The following is a 21,736-nucleotide window of genomic DNA, read 5'->3' as shown; positions in this document are numbered from 1 at the left end:
AAATATCTGCACACCCTATGTGTGAGAAGAGGCTAATATCCAAAATACACAAAACACTCCAAATCCAAACAAAAACTGGGGAGAATGTGTGAATACTTTGCAAAGATAGCATACAGGTGGCCAACAGACACAGAGAAAGTTGTTCAATGTCACTAATTGTCATCAGAAATGAGTCAAAACTGCAATCAGCTGTCACCTCACAACCGTGGGAATGGCAGTCATCCCAGAGACAGACACCAGTGTGGTCAAGGGTGTGTAGACAAGGGGACCCTGTGCACTGTTGGTGGGAATGGAAATGGGTGCCGCCACTGTGACAAACGCTACAGAGTTTCTGGAAAAAATTAGTACAACTACCACATGACTTGGTAATTGCTCTACTGAGTACTTCTTTGGAGAACACAAAAACACTCCCTCCAAAAGAGAGATGCATGTTGACGGCAACATTATTCACAATAACCAGACATGGAAACATTGACCTTGGGAGCATTATGCTAAGTAATTCAGACACAGCAAGACAAACACCAGAGACTCTCATGGACATGCCACATGGAAAAAAATACTGACCGCATAGATAATGAGAACAGATGAGTGGTTCCAGATTCAGGGATGGTGGGGGGAAATGGGTGAAGGTAGTCAAAGGTGCCACATTTGAGTGATAAAATCCGCAAGTCATGGAATGTTCTCTGCAACATGGAGATGAAAGCTAACCCTGGAGGATGGGGTAAAGGCTCCCCGACTACTTGAAAGTACAGTGTTCCTAGGAAACCTTTCACAGCAGAATGGTGTAAATGGAAAAAGGAATGAACATTCATTTCTACAGAAAAATGAGTGAGCATGCTCAGACACGAAAAGTTCCTTTTCTTTGGCTCTTCTTAGGCTTCAGGACACAACATCCTAACAGATGCCCAAAATAAATGGAGAGAAAGCACAGCAGATGCTCACAGACACAATTCAAAGTGCCAGTGGCTGGACATGGAGAGCAGCGCCCAGGAAGGAGCTGATTGGGGTGCACGCTGCCTCTGTCTGTAGTGGTTCCCCATAAAACAGATGTTGAACATGATGCCCACTTCTTTACCTTTTCCATAAGAGAGAAATCCTCTTCAGGTTTTTTCCTGCTATTAGAGCTGCGTAATAACATAGATCTTTCAAAAAAGCCAAGTGTCTTACCATGAACTTTGAGAAAAGCTGGGAAGACTTGTGCTTGTACTTGTATTTGAAAGGGGGTAGAAGTTCAGAGTTCTCCCAGACACAAACATCAGCAGATCCACTGTGAAAGGCACCTACGTCAGCAGATGGAACATGGGATACCTCCTTCCCCTAGAAACCTCCTCCTTCACCTCGCTCGGAACAACCCACAAGAGCTTGGACTTACCTCAATTCCTCCTTTCTCCCATTCCCAATATCAAACCCATCAGCAAACCCTGTGAGCTCCATCTTCAATAGGTACCCAAAACAGCACTAACCCTTCCTTCCAAGGCCACCTGTCTGGTCCACAATGGAGCCCATTTCTTGCCTGACTTCCTGGAAAACCTTCATCATTGACCTCCCTTGCCCATCCTCAACCCTGTGTCATCTGTTCTCAACACTGTAGCCAGGACAGCCCAGTGAAACAGGATCCCATGAGGTCACAGCCCTGCCATGGCTTTCTGTCACCCTACTGTCACCTTCCTGAAGTCTTGTCCTAAGCTGTCTCCTGTGGCCACAGGTCTTGCTGCTCCTGGACATACCTGGTATGCTCCTGCCCCAGGGCCTTTGCATATGCTTTTCCTTCCATTTAGAAGCCTCTTCATGTGATATTACTCATCTTATTTCAAACTGACTCAAGAATTACCTTCCTACTGAAGACCCACCTCGCCCCCATGTGAACAGCAAGCACCACTGCCACCTCCACCCTTCAGCACCCCAACCTTGTCTTCTGCTTTCTATTTCCAGACCAGTTATCACAGTCAACCAGGCCATCTCAGCAAAGGGGAAACGGACCCCTACTCGGATGGTTTCACCATGGACTCCCTCCAATTTCCTAGTCTAGAGCCCTGGGGGAAAAGGTGACCAGAGCTCTTGCACAGCCAGGGTGCCCAGGACAGTGGGTCCCCCTCCAGCACCCTGAAGACCATCAGGAAAATGAGCCCTCAGAGGAATGCATTTGCACATGAAACCTGAAACCAGACATCTTCCTCGATTCCAGGTGAGCACACAAACATTCTCCCATTGCCGGATGTGCTCCTCTAAGAAGGCTGAGCAGAGAAGCATCCCAGGGTCCAAATCTCCCTCTGGCCAAAGTCCTGGGAAACAGACATCTCTCCTCCCTGCACCAACCACCTGTGATTGACGTCCGGCATCCTCCTGTGCTGGGGCAGAATGGTGCATCCTTCCCTCTTTCCTGGGACGTCATCACAAACCAGGCTTTGCTGCACACTTTTCAGGAAGGAACCTGCAGCAGCAGCAGCAGCAGCGGCAGGCTGCCCAGGATCGGTCTCAGTCTCGCACATCAGTCTCACCCCATGTGGAACTAGAGCTTCAAGGAGATGATGTGCCATGTGGCCTTGGAACCTCATGGCAGGAGCTGAGATTTCAGTTCTAAATGAACACCAGCCTCTTGCACACAGCACAGCAAAGGGGAGGATTTCTCAGGGTTGTGGCTCTGGAAGAAGCGCTTCTGCTGGCGAAATTGACAGGCACCAGGCAGAGGACATCTGCGGTGCCTCATCCAAGGAAGCAAGGGGCACACTGGTCAAGAAGCCATAATGCTGCCTGCAGGCTGCTGCCCACCAAGCCCCCTGCTGAGACGAGGGCTGGAGAACCAAACAGAAAGCAAGTTTCCTATCCCATCTGCAGCAGGAGGGCTGGCTGGGGAGCAGAGCCCTGTCCTTAGAGCAAGGCCTGTGTTTCAAGAGAAAAGGCCTACTGCTACAGCCTCACAGTGTCCCAGCCATCTGATCTGACTACCTGGCAGGCTCACACTTGCTGCCACGGTGACTCCTAAGACCGAGAGACTGCTTTCCTCCCCAGCTCAATGCTGCTCACAGAGAAGCAAACTCCAACCTCATAAATGTGTTCATCGTTAGCTCTGGAGTTCCCTGGGTTTGTCTACACTGGCCCACTGAGGTGTTCCTTCCAGATCATTCCTCCAGTGCCCTATGGTTTCGAACCACCCTAAAGCTGTCCTTCAAAAGGCAGGAACAGGTCCATTTAGGCAGACCAGCCGAGCGACTCTGTGTGTGGGAAACTCAGACAACATCCTCCCTGAACACCAAGGCTTCCAAGTCCAAGCTTCAAACCCTCCCTCACTGGGCACAGAGCACCACGTCAGCATGAACACTGCTCTTTCAAATCTCTTGTCTCCCATTCCTTCAAGTCAGAAAGCAAGGACCAGTCACCACTCTATTTTCCCTTCAGAGAAGTAAGGAAAAGGATAGAATCAAACACTATGTGGGCAGAGCACACTTCTATCCAAATAGAACTCTGTGTTCTTTCTCACACAGGCATCCTGACATCGCCCATACTAATGAGAGGCACCACAAGTTCAGTCCTCATACATATAGTTGACCTTGTGTTTTTCCTTTTGATAGTTGGATCTTGAATTCAATGTCTATATTGCTTTCTTAAAATAACAAGAATAGGGGTGCCTGGGTGGCTCAGTGGTTAAAGCCTCTGCCTTCGGCTCAGGTCATGATCTCAGGGTCCTGGGATGGAGTCCCGCATTGGGCTCTCTGCTCAGCAGGGAGTCTGCCCCCTCCTCTTGTCTCTCTCTGCCTGCCTCTCTGCCTACTTGTGATCTGTCAAATAAAAAAAATAAAAAAATAAATCTTTAAAATAACAAGAATAATAATGATGTGGTCATGTAAAGGTCTGGGTCTCCATAACCAGACAACATGGCTCTGGTTCAGATAAGGATAAAAACACAACCTCTTCCCAGGAAGCAAAGGTCACACCCTTAGGGATCCTGACACGCCTCCTGGCTGAGGAGTTCCTTTGCTCCACAGAGTTGTCTGAGTGCAAAGATGCAGGCACCCGCCAGGGTTCATTCTGTTTTCTTCATCAGTTCCCCAGTTCAAGTCACAAGGGACTCACTGGGTCAGGTTTCAGGGTCCAGGATGGGCCACCAAGTAAGCAGCACCCCCCACCCCTGGCCAGGGTAGGGTAGATGTTCTCTGGGAGCGCAATGAGCCCCTCCCTGAGCTACCCAACAACCTACACTCCTCCTCCATGTGTCCTCCTCACAAAGGCAACTGCGCCCTGTTAAACCCCCGCCCTGTGTTTTATTTTAAAAAACATTTTCGGGGCACCTGGGTGGCTCAGTGGGTTAAGCCTCTGCCTTCAGCTCGGGTTGTGATCTCAGGGTCCTGGGATCGAGTCCCACATCAGGCTCTCTGCTCAGCAGGGAGCCTGCTTCCCTTCCTCTCTCAATGCTTGCCTCTCTGCCCACTTGTGATCTCTCTCTGTCAAATAAATAAAATCTTTAATAAAAAAATAAAAAATAAATTTAAAAAAAATTTTTCTAACATTGAACTGTGTTTCATGGAAGAGAAAAACATAAACACCCACAAGAATTCCTTTAGTATTGCAGATTTGTTTCCCAGTATTTAATTAAAACAGGAAATAAAAATGCACAGATCGCCCCTTCCACCAGCAGGTACGAGTCACTTCGGGGACTTAGAAGAAAGCAGGAAATACCAGAGGAAGAGATGTTCTGATGCCCCATGATTTCATCATCAAGGTTGTGGAACTCCACACACACTCAGAGAAAGAAACGTCTCCAACCCAATGTCTCGGCCTGGCAATGCGGAGCATCTGAACTGGAAGGACAGGGACAGACGAAGAGCTCGTGTGTGCTGGCTGAGGCCAGTGGCACACAAGAACAGGACCCTCCTCACAGCCCTGACCTGTCACAACTGTCACACGGGGGACACACAGCCACCCCTGGAGCCAGCCCTGCCCACACCCTCCTGCAGAACACACTCCGCTCTCCTCCAGGACCCCTGGCAGCTCTCCCCAGACCTGGAACTCCCCTGTCTGCTGCAATACTCCAGGAATCCCCCCTCTTGTCACAATGACACTGGCTCAAGGCTTTCATAAATATGTCGTATTTCTCTCAACTCACCTTCCTACCTGGGCAAACAGTAAGTCACATATCAATGGAACAGGAACGTGCTCAGAGATCTGAGTCTTTCACTGCAGCCTTCTGAGGACTCCTTGTGCAGCAAATACCACAGCCTATGATAGGGATTATGAAACTATTATTTAGAGAATAATACAGCCCAAATCACCACATTGTTAGTTGCTCTTCATTAGCCCGAAAGTTTCTGTGTAAAAGCCTTTCCACAGACATTACCTTCCAGCAATTCCATGAGGAGAAACAAATTCTGTGGGATAAGCTGACTCATCCAGCATCAGGCAAGCTGTTCCAGAAGTCACCCCAGGGTTCCTGGAGTCTGCCAAGCCCCTTGACGCCAGCAGTGTGCCTCTATCCAGGAGAATTCCCAAAGACTCTCCTTCTGACTCCACCATCAAAGAAACTACAGCAAAAGTACGGCACGTCAAAATATCGAGATGGTACATTGAGTCAAACTAGAAAGTCACGCTTCACTTTTAAACAGTAAAGGCCTACTTTGAATCATTTTGAATTTTCTCTCTACCTTAATTGGAACTCTTGTGATGAAAACACTGATCAGTTCTGAAACATCACCTTTGACAAATGACAAGACATCATCTGTGTCTCTATCTGGCTGCAAAAAGCCGCCTAAGTCTAGATGCTGGCCATTCCCCCAAGTAAATAAACGCTGTTAGATGAAGGATCAAATTCTATGTTAAAACCACACAAAGAGCAAATCTTATCTTCCTTCTCTTAGACAAGTGACTTCCTACGAAACAGGTGTTCAGATTACATTTTGTAAGCAGAAATGAACAGAGAAAATGGGATTCCCTGGGATGTTCTACCTGCAGGGAAACTAAGTAACTCTCGCACCAAATCCAGAATGCGGACAGCTACTTCAGTTTGACTTCGTGGCTCAACTAGAAAAAAGACAAAAGTCCAGGAGATTTTGGTTAAAAAGAAGTCTTACCTCCGGTTCTAACACATAAGTGACATTGCGCTAATGTACCTGCTGCTTTCTCGGAACACTGACGTCCTGTGATGAGCTGTGTGGCTGACCCAGACGCTGTTGTTCAAAACACTGGGTCTCCTGGAGCCAAATCAGAGAAGTGTTGTCAGGTGGGGATGAGAAGGCCCCTCTGACCTAAGACCAGCACACCTGCTTCTGTTCCTGGGAGAAGGGAAAACACATACTTGTTTGTTTTCTTTTTTCTCTCTCTCTCTCTTTTTTTTTTTTTTTTTTTTTTGGAAACACATACTTGTTTCTTAAGTAGTAATTATCAACATTCTAAAGTAGACCAAGACGTTGTCTTTTTTGGAAAAGTGAAATTATCCTTCCAAATAAACACCTCAAATCATCTGTTCCTCATGCAACTTGAGTGGGGTCTGGTTTCCTCCCGCTTCCAGGCCCCCACCTGGAGGACGGTCCTGCAGGATCCTGACAGCCCACTACCACCATCCCCTGGGACATGGGGTACAATGCTAAAATTGGGGGATGGCTCTGGGGCTTGTTAGCACCACACCTGTACCTGGGGGGCAGGAACCTGGAGGACCCTTGTGCACAACCCTGAGAGCCCATTACCACCAACCCCGCAGACAGGGCGCAAAATGCTGAAGCTGGGCAACTGTTTGGGCTTGTTAGCGCCACACCTGTAGGGGTGGGGAACAGGGAACACCCTGCTGAACTCGGGGTGCTGCTCAAGGTCCATTACCTGCATTGTGCCAGAGGACGGAAGGCACCCCACTAAAGTTGGGAACTGTGTGCCGTCTTGACATGCACTCTTCCTGAGGAAGACAGGAAACCCTGAAAAGTCCACAACCCATCCCACGAAAGCTTGAGTGAGCGGGCGCGCCCTGGAGTTCAGGGGTGTGGGAGAGAGGCCCAGTTGATGGACATTTTCCAAGGGAAAAAGAAAACCCGTCTGAGTCCCCACGATGACCTCGCTTCATGCACCCTCCGAGGTCCCTACCCCCAGGACCCCCACACCAGCGCACAGCCCGCCCTCACCAAAGCAGGACAACCGCCCAGGATCTCTCCCAACTCCCCTGTACCTCCGCCGCCTCCGCACACTAAGGCAGCTCTGGGTCCGCCCACAGAGAACATAGCTCCACCCCCAGGTGCTGATCGGTGGGGAGGGTGGTTTCCTGAGCCCACTGTACCAGGCGAACCGCCCTTACACCCGCACCTCCCCGCTTTTGCACGTGCCCCCGGAGGCGGAACCTTCTCACTCCAAGACCTGGCTCCCTGGGGCAGCCTTGGGCAGGTCGTGGGCAGGGCCCCCCCCCTCCCAGACATCTGGCCCTTTCGGAGGCCTTCTTTGGCTACACACCATCCTCAGAGCCCTGCTCCTTCCCTTCCTTCACCAGCCCTGCCTGTGGAGCTGTTCCTGGCTACTGTCAAGGTCAGCTGCTCTCTGACCTTCCCAGGCTTAGGCTTTAGGAAATGGGATGGTTGGGGGGCGCCTGGGTGGCTCAGTCATTAAGCGTCTGCCTTCAGCTCAGGTCATGATCCCAGGGAAGTCAGATCTAGCCCTGCATCTGACTCCTGGCTCAGCGGGAAGTCTGCCTCTCCCTCTCCCTCTCCCTCTCCCACTCCTCCTGTGTTCCCTCTCTCAGTGTGCCTCTCTCTGTCAAATAATAATAAAATCTTAGGGAGGAAAAAAGGAAATGCAATGGTTTCCCACATTTCCAAGGCAGTTTTAAGACCCAAAAAGTAATGTTCTAAGCAGGAGAAGCTTCACCTTCTGGTCTCACCCATGGAGTGAACAGTGCTTCTCAGACCTTCCGAGCATCCTTCTAGGATGAGCCCATTTGTACTGGAATATATATTCACATGCTTGGTTCTGCAGGGAAGCTCCAGGATGAACCAGAACAACAGCTTTTCTGTGCTGTTGGAGTGGTGAACCAGGAACATTGATTTTTCACCTAAAAAGAAAACATATTGTTATTGTCAACACTAAAGGAACAAACCCTTTTAAACATTTTATAAATAAGAGTTTTATTCAAACCCAAGTCAAGACAGCAGCCTGGGAGACACAATCTTCACAAGAAAGGGAGTGCTTTGGGGGAGGAACATTTGGGGTACGTTTCTATATTCCTTCTCTTTTGTTTTACATACAGATTTACACATCATCATGAGGAAGAACATTCCAGAAAGTTACAGACTTTTTCTTATGTTTTCAGTATGTTCAAGTCAGTATGACTTTAATCTTATGGGAGCAGGAGAGGTTCTTTTGTTTTTTTGTTTGTTTGTTTGTTTTAAGATTTTATTTATTTATTTGACAGAGATCACAATTAAGCAGAGAAGCAGGCAGAGAGAGAGGAAAGGAAGCAGGCTTTCTGCTGAGCAGAGAGCCCGATGCGGGGCTCAATCCCAGGACCCTGGGATCATGACCTGAGCCGAAGGCAGAGACTTTAACCCACTGAGCCACCCAGGCGCCCCTCTTTTTTTTTTTATCTTTATGTTTGCAGTGGTATTTTTTAGGTTCTCTTTTTCTTCTCAAAGGAGATGTACAACATGTACTTGGGGCAGAAATAGAGCCCATGTTCTGAGGTTTTGTCCAGTCATTTTGAGCTTGGAAAATGTTAAAAGGATGGTTTTCCTGGGAGTCCAGGATCTGGGCCCATGGATGGTAAAAAACAAACATTTCCATTATCATTCTAATTACTACTAAAGAGAGGAAATTGAGACAAAAGCACCTTTAACAATCCTACTAAGAAATCAAAATGATGGGGCACCTGGGTGGCTCAGTGGGTTAAAGCCTCTGCCTTCAGCTCAGGTCATGATCCCAGGGTCTTGGGATGGAGCCCCGCATTGAGCTCTCTGCTTGAGCAGGGAAGCCTGCTTCCTCCTCTCTTTCTCTGCCTACTTGTGATTTCTGTCTGTCAAATAAATAAATAAAATCTTTTTAAAAAAAAGAAATCAAAATGATGCCTACAGAAGGTTACATGTTCCATGGTCAACACAGGTAACAGAGGTATTCCCAGAAGCTGGGCTCCTCCCTTTCTCCTGCCCAAATCTCTGAAGCACACAGATAATTTAAAGTCAGAATTTGAGATCCTCCCAACATCTTAGAGAGGTCTGGCACCATTCCCTTGGACTACAGAATAAAACAGTAGCTCATTGTCACAACACTAATTGAAACATGATGTCCCCCTAAAGCTTGGACACACTGTCTTAGTTCTTTCCCTGCAGATTTCAACTAATGTAAGTCATAGTCATACCATATAAACACTACAATGGTTGGGAAGTAAGTAATCATGGGTAAGGGAACAGATTAGTAATGTTTAGAAGCATTGTCTCACTTTGTAGAACAGGCTGAACTGAGTGTATTTAAATACTATTTCAGACCTGTCTTGCAGCACACTCTGAACACACCAGAACCTGAATCAATTTTTAAAAGATAGCTCTTTCAGTAACTTTAATATCAGAAAAATATTACAATGCCTCTATTCCTAGGGATCTTTGTGTATCTTACTCAGAGTTCCTCCATGCTTAATAATCATGGTGGGCAGAGGTAAAAAGGCCAGCTGAATTCATTCCAGTTGACCACACAACAAGAAAATCCTGAGACTTGAGATGTTTCCAGATCAAGAAGACCAGAGATAAGAGGGAAAGAGTACCGTATATGGACTAACAAGGGATTTGGAGTCAAGCTTGGGAATTCCACTTAGGTTTTGACACTCAAATCCTCTGTGACTTGAATCACCTCTGAGCCCCTGTCTAGCCATCTAGAAAATGTGACTAATAATATCTACATCATATTTTGGAAGTTTAAGAGGGAGAATTCCACAAAGAGCTGGAGAGATGGCTCTCAAGAGCAGGTGCTCAGGAAGCCATGATTACTATTGGGGTCTATTTCTTTTCCAGAAGAAAGAACACATGTTGAACCCATGTTTCTAAGAGGTGACTCACAAGATGATTTTCAAGTCTTAAGGAAGGTCAAGAACCTGTTATTTCACTCAGAAAGCATGCTGTTGGACTGGTGAGGACAATACAATAGCACCGTTCATCACTAAGAGTGGGGAGCTTCCCATCTCCATACAGCCATCTTGTCCCTCTTAGCTCAGGGCTACCAAAAAGGGCAGCTGTGCAGGAACCACAGGCCAAGGCTGCCAGATGTGGCTGGGACAGGCAGAACTCTGACTTAAGGCTCAACTCCTGTCTAGCTAATTATACTGCTCTTCTCAGAGTGCCATTGTCTGTAAGCTCTGATGTAGGAAAGGTGGAGAATTTCCCTTGTGATTTCTTCTCTGACCCTTAGGATATGTAGCAAAGTTACATTTAATTTTTAAACATGGAGGGACTTCCTGGTTTTCTTTTCATTATGACTATGGTTCAATTCTCCTGTGGCCTAAGAATATAATCTAGTTCATTTCAGGCTTTAAGATGGGTAGATTTGCTTCATGGCCCAACATTTCTTCTACTTGGGTAAATATCCTAGGACCACTTTAAAATTATGTATTCTGGGGGCGCCTGGGTGGCTCAGTGGGTTAAGGCCTCTGCCTTCGGCTCTGGTCATGATCCCAGGGTCCTGGGATCGAGCCCCACATCGGGCTCTCTGCTCAGCGGGGAGCCCACTTCCCCCTCTCTCTCTGCCTGCCTCTCTGCCTACTTGTGATCTCTGTCTGTCAAATGAATAAAATCTTTAAAAAAATAATAATGTATTCTCTACTTACTGTGTAATGTTCCATATATGTCAATTCTGTCACATTTGTTACCAATGTTTCCTCTGCTTTTTCTTTTTTTTTTTTTAAGATTTTATTTTATTTATTTGACAGACAGAGATCACAAGTAGGCAGAGAGGCAGGCAGAGAGAGAGGAAGGGAAGCAGGCTCCCCGCCGAGCAGAGAGCCCGATGTGGGGCTCGATCCCAGGACCCTGGGATCATGACCTGAGCCGAAGGCAGCAGCTTAACCCACTGAGCCACCCAGGCACCCCTCCTCTGCTTTTTCTATCAGATATTGAGAAAGTTATATTAAAATCTTTGAACAATGCTATTCTAGTTAACATTGCATTGGAGAATCTACCCAGTGTTAAAAGGCAAGAGAAACAAAAAGAAAAAGAATTGAGGGGATAATTGTGACTATTCACATCATATCAGGGTGTACATAGGAAGCATTAAATAGTCTATAAATACACTATTAGAATTAAAAACAGAAAATTTGCAAATCTTAGAATAAAGAAAGCAATCCAGAAAGCAGCCCAGGAGAAGAGATTTCTTATGGATGGAGGGAGGAATATCAGAATAATGTCAGACCTGTCTGCAGAGACCAGGCAAGCCAGAAATGGCTGGCAAGACATATTCAGGATACTAAGAACATGAGAGGAACATGCAGCCGAAGATCCCTTCTCCAGCAAGGCTGTCATTCAAAGAAGAAATAATGCCTATTCTTCTGAAGCTGGTTCAAAAAATAGAAACAGAGGAAAAATTTCCAAACTCATTCTATGAGACCGGCATTACCTCGATCCCCAAACCAGGCAAAGACCCCTTCAACAAGGAGAATTACAGAGCAATATCCCTGATGAAAATGATGGCCAAAATACTCAACAAGATCCTAGCCGACAGAATCCAATAGTATGTTAAAAAGATTATCCATCACGACCAGCTGGAATTTATTCCTGGGATGCAAGTGTGTGGTTCAGCATTTACAAATCAATGCATATGATAGAGCACATTAGTCAAAGAAAAGACAAGAACCATAGGATCCTCTCAATTAATGCAGGAAAAGCATTTGACAAAATACAGCACCCTTTCCTGATTAAAACTCTTCGGAGTGTAGGGACAGAAGGGACATTCCTCAGTTTCATAAAAACCATCTATAAAAAGCCCGCAGTGAATATCATTCTCAATGGGGAAAAGCTGAGGGCTTTTCCTTAAGAGCAGGAACACAACAGGGATGCCCATTCTCACCACTGTTGTTCAACATAGTTCTAGAAGTCCTAGCCTCAGCAATCAGACTACGGAAAGAAGTAAAAGGCATTCAAATTGACAAAGAAGTCAAACTCTCTCTTCACAGATGACATGATACTTTATGTGGAAAACCCAAAATACTCCAATCCCAAATTACTAGAACTCATACGGCAATTCAGTCACACGGCAGAATACAAAACAATGCACAGAAATCAGTTGCTTTTCTATACACTAACAACATAACTATAGAAAGAGAAATTAGGGAATTGATTCCATTTACAGTAGCACCAAAAACTGTAAGATACATTGGAATAAACTGAACCAAAGAGACAAAGGATCAGTACTCTAGAAACTAAAGAACACTCATGAAAGAAATGCAGGAAGACACAAAAAGATGGAAGACCATTCCGTGCTCATGGATCAGAAGAATAAACATGGCTAAAATGTCTATGCTGCCCAGAACAATTTACACTTTCAACACCAGCCCTATTAAAATACCATTGGCGTGGAAAGAACCAAGATGCCCTTCAACGGACGAATGGATAAGGAAGATGTGGTCCATATACACTATGGAGTATTATGCCTCCCTCAGAAAGGATGAATACCCAACTTTTGTAGCAACATGGACGGGACTGGAAGCGATTATGCTGAGTGAAATAAGTCAAGCAGAGAGAGTCAATTATCATATGGTTTCACTTATTTGTGGAGCATAACAAATAGCATGGAGGACAAGGGGAGTTAGAGAGGAGAAGGGAGTTGGGGGAAATTGGAAGGGGAGGTGAACCATGAGAGACTATGGACTCTGAAAAACAATCGGAGGGTTTTGAAGGGGCAGGGGGTGGGAGGTTGGGGGAACCAGATGGTGGGTATTGGAGAAGGCACGGATTGCATGGAGCACTGGGTGTGGTGCAAAAACAATGAATACTGTTATGCTGAAAATAAAAATAAAAAAATAATAACCATTGGCATTTTTCATTGAGCTGGAACAATCTTAAAGTATTTAAGATTCTGTATGGAACCAGAAAAGACCCCACATAGCCAGGGAAATGTTGAAAAAGAAAACCAAAGCTGGGGGCATCACAATGCCTGACTTTAAGCTATCTTCCAAAACTGTGACAGCCTGGTATTCACACAAAAACAGACACAGAGGGTGCCTGGGTGGCTCAGTGGGTTAAGCCTCTGCCTTAGGCTTGGGTCATGATCTCAGGGTCCTGGGATCGAGCCCCGCATCAGGCTCTCTGCTCAGAAGGGATCCTGCTTCCCCCTCTCTCTCTGCCAGCCTCTCTGCCTACTTGTGATCGCTGTCAAATAAATAAAATCCTAAAAAAAAAAAAAAAAAGACACATAGATCAATAGAACAGAATAAAGACCCCAGAAATTGACCCTCTGCTCTATGGTCAATGCATTTTTGACAAAGCAGGAATGAATATCCCATGGAAGAAAGAGACAGTCCTTCCAGTTAATGGTGCTGGGAAAATTGGACAGCCACATGCAGATGATTTAAACTCAACCATTCTCTTACACCACACACAAAGACAAACTCAAAATGGATGGAGACCTCAACGTGAGACAGGAATCCATCAAAATCCTGGAGGAGAACACAGGCAGTCACCTCTTCGACATCAGCCACAGCAACTTCTTCCTAGACACATCACCAAAGGCAAGGGAAACAAAAGCAAAAATGAACTATTGGGACTTTGTGGAGATAAAACGCTTGGTGTCAGGAGTGTGGTTTCCCAGGGGCCTGGCAGCTGCATGGAAGGGATGAATTGCTTTTGGGGGAAGGGGTGCTCACTGCTGACACCGTTCGCCATCCTCCACTGCACTCTGCAGTCCAGGCTCTGTGCCCAGCTTAGGTCAATCACCAGCACCCCACTTGCTCCTGCCATGGGAGAGATCATTCAGCATCACTGCACTGCACACAGGTGGAGAGTGAGGCCCAGAGAGGGGAGGCAAGTGGCTCCAGTCACAGGACCAGTCAGTAGAGGGGCCGGAAGGCCAGCCCTCCCGAGCCCCTGTTAGCCCAGCCAGGGCCTCCGTGAACCCAGAGCGAGCCCTCCCCTGCCTGCCCAGCCACACACTGGCCCCTGAGCTGGATGATGGACTGTGCTTCTTGACCCTGAGGGTGTTGCTGGCCAACTAGGAGGGGAGCACAGTGCATGGGACAGGCTGTAGCTACAGGACAGAGTGACAGGTCTGAGCTAGCAGGAGCCACACTCTGGTCTCCCTCCCAGAGGCTGCCTGGGTGCTGGAGTCTGGGTGCTGTAGGGGCCGGCACACAACAGGGTCTGTGCTGACCAGGGAGCCATGGCCTCCAGGGAGAGTCCACTCTGCCCTCTCCCAGCTTCTGCGCCACATCACCTCTCCTCACTGTGGGGCTCTAGGACCTGGAACCAGGCCCCATAGGGCTGGCTTGGCTACAGCTTGTAATGAGTTTGCAGCCCTTGGAGCAGGTGGATTTCCTGGGGCTGGAGGGAAGACTGGCTGCAGACAAGTACTGGGCTGGGGGAGATGCAGGGCCTCGTGGAGGGTGAAGGATGGGGCAGGGGCCAAGTCCTGGGGCCACTGCTCATGTCTAAAAAGGGCTGAAATCCCTGAATGCCCATGGGGTCCCTTATTACAGTAACAGCACCCTCACACTCAGGAATCCTGCTGGTGGGCCCCTCCTCCCTGGCCCTGGGGCTGCTCTTCCTCCTGCCCCGAGTCGGCCTCCACTGCTGCCTCCACATCCTCTGGCCCAGCTCTGCACTTATCTGGATCCTGGAAGGCAGTCTGCATTCCTGGCCAGCTGGTGGGGGGTAGGGTATTCAGTGACCTTGTGTCCCCAGATGTCCAACCCACCTGACTTTGCACCCTGAGGGTTGCTGCCCAGGATGGGAATGGTTCCGGGGCTAACCGGACTTTGAGGCCACAGAGCCCTTGGTGGTGGTGAGGATAACATAGGGGACGAGTCAGGTGCGGAGCCATAGGTGTCATGCACATCCGCCATGGGACTGGGTCATGGTACAGGTGCTGTGTGCAGGTCACAGTCCTGGGCATGAGCAGGAGCCTGGTCTGAACCCAGCTCTGTGTCCCCTGTGCACACCGGGCCCTTCAGAAGGGAGGCCTGTGTGCCTGGTGCACATGTCCTGAAGGAGTGGCCAAGTTAAAACATTTCCATATCCAAACCTCAGGGACAGTTGGGAACCTAGGATCCAGAGAGGCAGGGACTCACCCAGACAAATGAGGGGCACAGAGTCCAAGAAGCAGGCTGCTCTCCAGTCCCAGGCCAGCCCCAACCCTCCCATGAGGTTCGCTTTGGGGGTGAGAGACCCTCAGATCCTCAGGGATAGTGACCCACCCCATCCCATGTGGGGACACGACCTTGGGCATCCCCAGACAAGTAGAGGCATGTGTGCCTGCACACACACACACACACACACACACACACCACTCTGACTGCCTAGCTCATGGTCAGAAGGGGCAGACACCCTGAGAGCAAGGTGGGTGACAAGGGGTAAAGAAGGAGGAGGTCAAAGACAGCTGGGCCATGGAACAGGGTTATCAGGACCCCTGGCAAGAACCCTGGCAAGATCCATAGCGTGGGGATGGGAGACAGGCCAGGCTGATAGTCAGGGGGTCCCCAAGGGGCCCAGGAGGGTTTGCAGGGCACTGGGAGAGGACAGGGTCTGGGGTCTGGTGTCCATCACCATCCTGAGCTACTGGAAGTAGGAAGAGATACCCCCCCAAGTCCAGATGGCACAAAAGGCCTCAGCTGACTCTTCTGTCAATTGGGCCATAGTGATAGGGTGTCCCTAGAGTCCTACAGGCTTGTGGACAAGTCTGTTGGCCTTGGATCTTCATCCCTGACCCACTGTGCTCCCAGTCCTAGGAAAATGCTTTGTACTCCATTGAGGTCCTTCTGAGCAGAGGACAGCCTGGGGGCTTGGGGGCCTGATGACCTGGGTTTGCAGAATGTGGCAGAGCACTGGACCACTGGTCTAGGGACCAAGGTCAGGACCCTCCTTGTTGCAGCCTCAGGGTCCCCATTTGGAAGAGGTTCCAGAGTCAGTGCTCTGGTCTGGGTGAGGAGGCCTTAGGAAGGAACCAAGCACCAGGACAGGAGGGGGAAATGGGGAGAAGGTAGGCTTCTGAAGTTTCTCACATCACCCCCAGAGCCCCCAGGTCCTGCTCCTGGGAGAGACACAGAGAAGACAGAGATAGAGAATGAACACAAGAGAAAGAACCAGAAGAAGTCACAGACTTTCTTCAATCGGGTTGGAAACAACATCCCATCATTTTGCTCCATTCTATTCCTTAGAGCGCAGTCACACAAGCCATCCACCCTGCAGGGGAGAGAATTCCACAGGGATGTGTGACCAGGATTCAGGAATGCCAGGAACCACTGTGGGGACTGCCCAGCACATGGGCACAGACGAGGCCCTGGGACTGGGCCTAAACCTAATGGGAGCCCCTGGATATCTGTGTCACGAGAGGACAAGGTCGGAATCAGTTCACTGCAACCTTCCCACGGGGGCTGGGAGACAGGCAGGAGGAGGATGGCTTTGCCTGGACCCCAGAGCAGTCCCAGCACCCTCTGAGCTGTGTTCTATGCCCCCACAAGCCCCCCACTCATCCTTGCATTGCCACGTGCATGTCTCGGCCTCCTGTGATAGTAGGAACATATGTAGAGATCCTACCCCTAATGGTGTCCCTAGAAGTAGAAGCCAGAAGACCCCAATGTGCAGATGGGGAGCCTGGGGAGGCCCTGAGAGGCACAGGGTCAGTCCAGGGTCACAGTCCTGGGCATGAGCAGGAGCCTGGTCTGAACCCAGCTCTGAGTCCTCACAGTAGGGACACTGTCCACACCCAGGCCTCACAGGGGCTGTGGGGAAGCTGTGTGGGTGTCACTGTAAGGATGGGGCATGGGGCAGAGGGTGAGCATTGAGCAGCTGGGGGAGGGGGCCCTCAGGATCTGTGGTGTGAGGAGGAAGTCGGGTAAGGGGTCCCCAGAAAGTGGTGACATCACTTCCCTGACAACAGAGCCTAACAGAATTTGGAACCCAGGTAACCAGGCACCCACATTCCAGAGACAGCTCCCTGCCCAGCTCATTTCTTTGGAGATCCTCGAAAGAAGAACATGTTCATGTGTTGCATCCCAAAGTCCGGAGGTTGCAGGCTGAGGAAAGCACACCCTGCAAACACTTTCCCTCCCTAGGGATGTCATATCAGGGCTCCCCGACATCTCTGATCACTTGGCTGGAAGTACAGAAAGGTGACACCATGAGGCCCAGATACAGCCCCCAGCCCCATATGCTCTGATCCAACCTGTGCAGCCCCCAGTCCCCTCCCCATGCCTGCATGTGTGTGTGTCTGTGTCTGTGTGTTTGTAAAGAAGGCTCACGTGGGGTGTGCCCACCCCATTCAAGAGCAGGGGTCAGATGCCCAGTGGGCAGGTCATGTTCACACCCCAGGTCAAGGCTGGCTGGGAGGGATGAGGTGTGGGGTTTATCATGTGTCCTGCAGCTATGGGTCCCTGTCCGGGGTGTAGGGCTGTGTATGCACAGGTCCATGCCTGATCTGGGAGCAGCAGGGGGACTGGGCAGGAGGACAGTGAGGATGGCCGGGCAGGGCTGTGATGCATCCAGGCTGGCTACCTGTCCCTGTCTTTGCAGAACACCAGGGATGATGAAACAGGGAGGAGGCTGGCGGACACCCGCTCCATCTCCCTGACACAGGGAGTGACTGTAGGGGGCTCTCCAGGAGCAGGGACTGGTCCCTTAAAATTCCATATAACTGTTACGATTAGCTTGTGCATTTCTTCCCAAAGGCCTTTGTGAAATTTCTCGGGAAAATACTGAATTTCCACATTGCTTTGTGTACTGTTGCCATCTTATCATTAGTATGTCTTTTCATCACCATGCAGTATCCTCAGATTTACTTAGGTTTCCCTTACTTTCTTTCAGCAATGTTTTATAATTTTTGGTGTATAAGACATATACCTTGATTACATCTATTTGTAAGTATTTTGTCAATGTCTATGTTCCCTAAAATGGAATTGTTTTCTTAAATTCCTTTTTGGATGATTCATTGCTAGTGTATACAAATAAGAGATTTTTTGTGCATTGATATTTTGTCCTGTAACTTTGTGGAATTAGGGAACTGGCTGTGATCATTTTTGTTGATTCTTTAGGAAGCTCTCTGTATAAGATGCTGCCATCTCTGGTCTGTGAATAAACCTCGTTCTACTCTTTCCTTTCACACGTGGATTCCTTATTTCTTGCCTTATTGTTCTGAGTAGAACTTTCAGTGCAATACTGAGCAAGGAGTGAGAGCCAGCATGATGGGCTTGTTTGTGATTTCAGAGTAGAGCTGTCAATCCTCAAAATTGAGCACAGTGTTTGATTAGGGTTAGGGTGGGGTTAGGGTTAGGGCTTAGGTTTAGGGTTTCCTGTCCCCCACTGTACAGAGCCCATTCTTCTCCAGCAACCAGCAGAGAGAGATTTTTAAAATTTTTAAATTTATTATTTTTTATAAACGTAAAATGTATTTTTATCCCCAGGGGTACAGGTCTGTGAATCGCCAGGTTTACACACTTCACAGCACTCACCATAGCACATACCCTCCCCAATGTCCATAACCCCACCCCCCTCTCCCACCCCCCCTTTCCCCAGCAACTCTCAGTTTGTTTTGTGAGATTAAGAGTCACTTATGGTTTGTCTCCCTCCTGATCCCATCTTGTTTCATTTATTCTTCTCCTATCCCCCTAACCCCCCACATTGCATCTCCACTTCCTCATGTCAGGGAAATCATATGATAGTTGTCTTTCTCTGATTGACTTATTTCACTAAGCATAATACCCTCTAGTTCCATCCACGTCATCGCAAATGGCAAGATTTCATTTCTTTTAATGACTGCATAGTATTCCATTGTGTATATATACCACTTCTTCTTTATCCATTCGTCTGTTGATGGACATCTAGGTTCTTTCCATAGTTTGGCTATTGTACACATTGCTGCTATAAACATTTGGGTGCACGTGCCCCTTTGGATCACTACGTTTGTATCTTTAGAGTAAATACCCAGTAGTGCAATTGCTGGGTCATAGGGTAGTTCTATTTTCAAATTTTTGAGGAACCTCCGTGCTGTTTTCCAGAGTGGTTGCACCAGCTTGCATTCCCACCAATAGTGTAGGAGGGTTCCCCTTTCTCCATATCCTCGCCAGCATCTGTCATTTCCTGACTTGTTAATTTTAGCCATTCTGACTAGTGTGAGGTGATATCTCATTGTGGTTTTGGGGCTGCCAGGCCTGTATGTCCCCCTGGGAAGGATGGAGGGTGGTGGTCCTCGAGGTCCCTGGCACCCCACACTGGCAGGATGTTTCCATGCAGCACATGGCAACGGTCAGCTGCATCTGTGAGCAGCGTTTCCTCCATGAGGTGGATGACCTGCCATGTGTGGGTGTGAACATGAAGTTCTGCGACCATGTGGGCATGGAGATCCCTGTCCTCTCTCTGTGGCACCCTTCACCCCAGTTTCTACTGGGTGTCCCATGAAGACTTCAGCTACAGTGCCAGACATCCCTAGGGACCAGGGTGACGTTTACTACATGGGGGCCTTTTTTGAGGGGTTGGTGGTGGAGGTTCACTGATTGACCTTGGCCTGTCACCCAGTGATGGGGCTCGACCTTGGCCAATGGGATCAAGGTTGTGTGGCATGATGAGAGCCACTTGAACAGGTACCTGCTGGACCACAAGCCCACCAATGTGCTACACCCAGAGGACCTGTGGGACCGGTGGTGGCTGGGCTGCCCTCCCCACCCTTCATGAAGAATCTGAGATTCAGGTTATGCCCAAGAATCACCAGGACATCTGGGATTCATGAGGGGCTGTTCCCATCTCCATCAGGGGGTGCTGTCCTGAGCAGAGCTGTGAGAGCAGGTTCCTACTTCTGTCTCCTCGAGGGAGACCGTGGAGCCCAGCCCTGCCCACATGGGTATGTCCAGGGCCTCCAGCTGTACCTGCGCCCAGGAGGTCTGCCTGGGGACACAAGGTCCTCTCTTTGTGGTCACTACATTTTGATAACTTCTGGGTCATTTGCAGCTTTGAACGGCTCCAGTTTTGCTGGATGATTCTGTGTCAATGCTGAGAAACCATCTTTAAAAAAAACAATCAAGGGAAAAGGTTTTCTTCCTGGTTCTAGACAGACACGGCCTGGTGGGGCTGGGAGTGATCCTGCAGCGGCCATGGAGCCAGGATGGCTTCCGGTGGGGTCTTCCCTCCCAGTCCCTGCACGTTGCCACAGCCATGGGGCTTCAGGGGCAGGGCTGCATTGAGCCCTCTCTCAGAACTTCAGTGCCCTGACCCCTGACTGCCAGAGGCCTGGGCTGTGGCCACTAGCTCAGCCTCCAGGAGCATGGATTCCTCTGAGTTATGTATGGTTTCTGCTTTGGTTTTATTTTTTATTTTTTAATTTAATTTTTAAAATTTAAATCCATTAGGGGCACCTGGGTGGCTCAGTGGGTTAAAGCCTCTGCTTTCTGCTCAGGGCATGATCCCGGGGTCCTGGGATCGAGCCCCGCATTGGGCTCTCTGCTTGGCAGAGAGCCTGCTTCCATTCCTCTCTCTCTGCCTGCCTCTCTGCCTACTTGTGATCTCTGTCTGTCAAATAAATAGATAAATAATCTTTATTTTTTAATTTTTTAATTTTTTTTAAAGATTTTATTTATTCATTTGACAGAGATCACAAGTAGGCAGAGAAGCAGGCAGAGAGAGAGGAGGAAGCAGGCTCCCCACTGAGCAGAGAACCCGATGGAGGGCTCGATCCCAGGACCCTGAGATCATGACCTGAGCCGAAGGCAGTGGCTCAACCCACTGGGCCACCCAGGTGCCCCATAAATAAATAATCTTAAAAAAATTTTAAATCCATTAGCCAACATATACTACATCAGTAGATTTTAATATAGCGTTCAGTGGTTCATTAGTTGCCTGTAACACCCAGTGCTCATCACAGCATGTGCCCTCCTTAATACTTGTCACCTAGCTACCCCATCCTCCCACCCCCCTCCCTTCTGTCAGTGGGGCCAAGTCCCCTGGCTGAGGGTTAGGTAGCTTCCTACATGTTCCACCTGCCTCTCCCTGGCTCCCCCAGCCCTGCACAGCCCTGTGCTGCTTCCCAGCAGAGGGCATTTTTAACCAAGGTCAGGAAGACGGGATGGATTTTCCTGACATATCCCACCCAACCCCCCCACCCCACCTCCGGTCCAGGGCTGCAAGAGAGGAAAGTTTTCTTCAACTCTTCTTAAGGTCCCTGGCTGGGTCTTGAAATTGACAAAGACAGATAAACAGGAGAAAAACTAACAAAGTGTATTGATTTTTTTGCTATGGAGACCAGCAGAGGGAATTGAAGCAGAGAGTTCTTCTACGTTTTAGGCAAAGAAGCAATCAATGTGTGAAGAACTGAGAGACATGGGGGTTTGAGCTAGGACTGGTAAATGGTAAAAAAGTAACTAGGAAGATAAGGGTTAGTTTAACCAGATTTTTTCCTCTAGCCTTTGTGGCCCTAAATTCCTTGACTCTGGTGAGAAGCATGTCCTCCCTGCCATCTGGGGAGAGAAAGTGCCACATGGGAGTATTCTGACCTGCTTCAGGGAAGGAGGGCTGATGGCTGGGGATCAGAGGGACCTTCCTGCTTCTGCTCTATGGAAAATTCTTTCAGTTTCTATATTTAATTTGCCAATGTGCCATATTTG

Source organism: Lutra lutra, chromosome 8 (assembly GCF_902655055.1).
Source record: "Lutra lutra chromosome 8, mLutLut1.2, whole genome shotgun sequence".
NCBI classification, from domain to species: domain Eukaryota; kingdom Metazoa; phylum Chordata; class Mammalia; order Carnivora; family Mustelidae; genus Lutra; species Lutra lutra.
The sequence above is the reverse complement of the archived record's forward strand: the minus strand, read 5'-3'. Positions refer to the sequence as shown.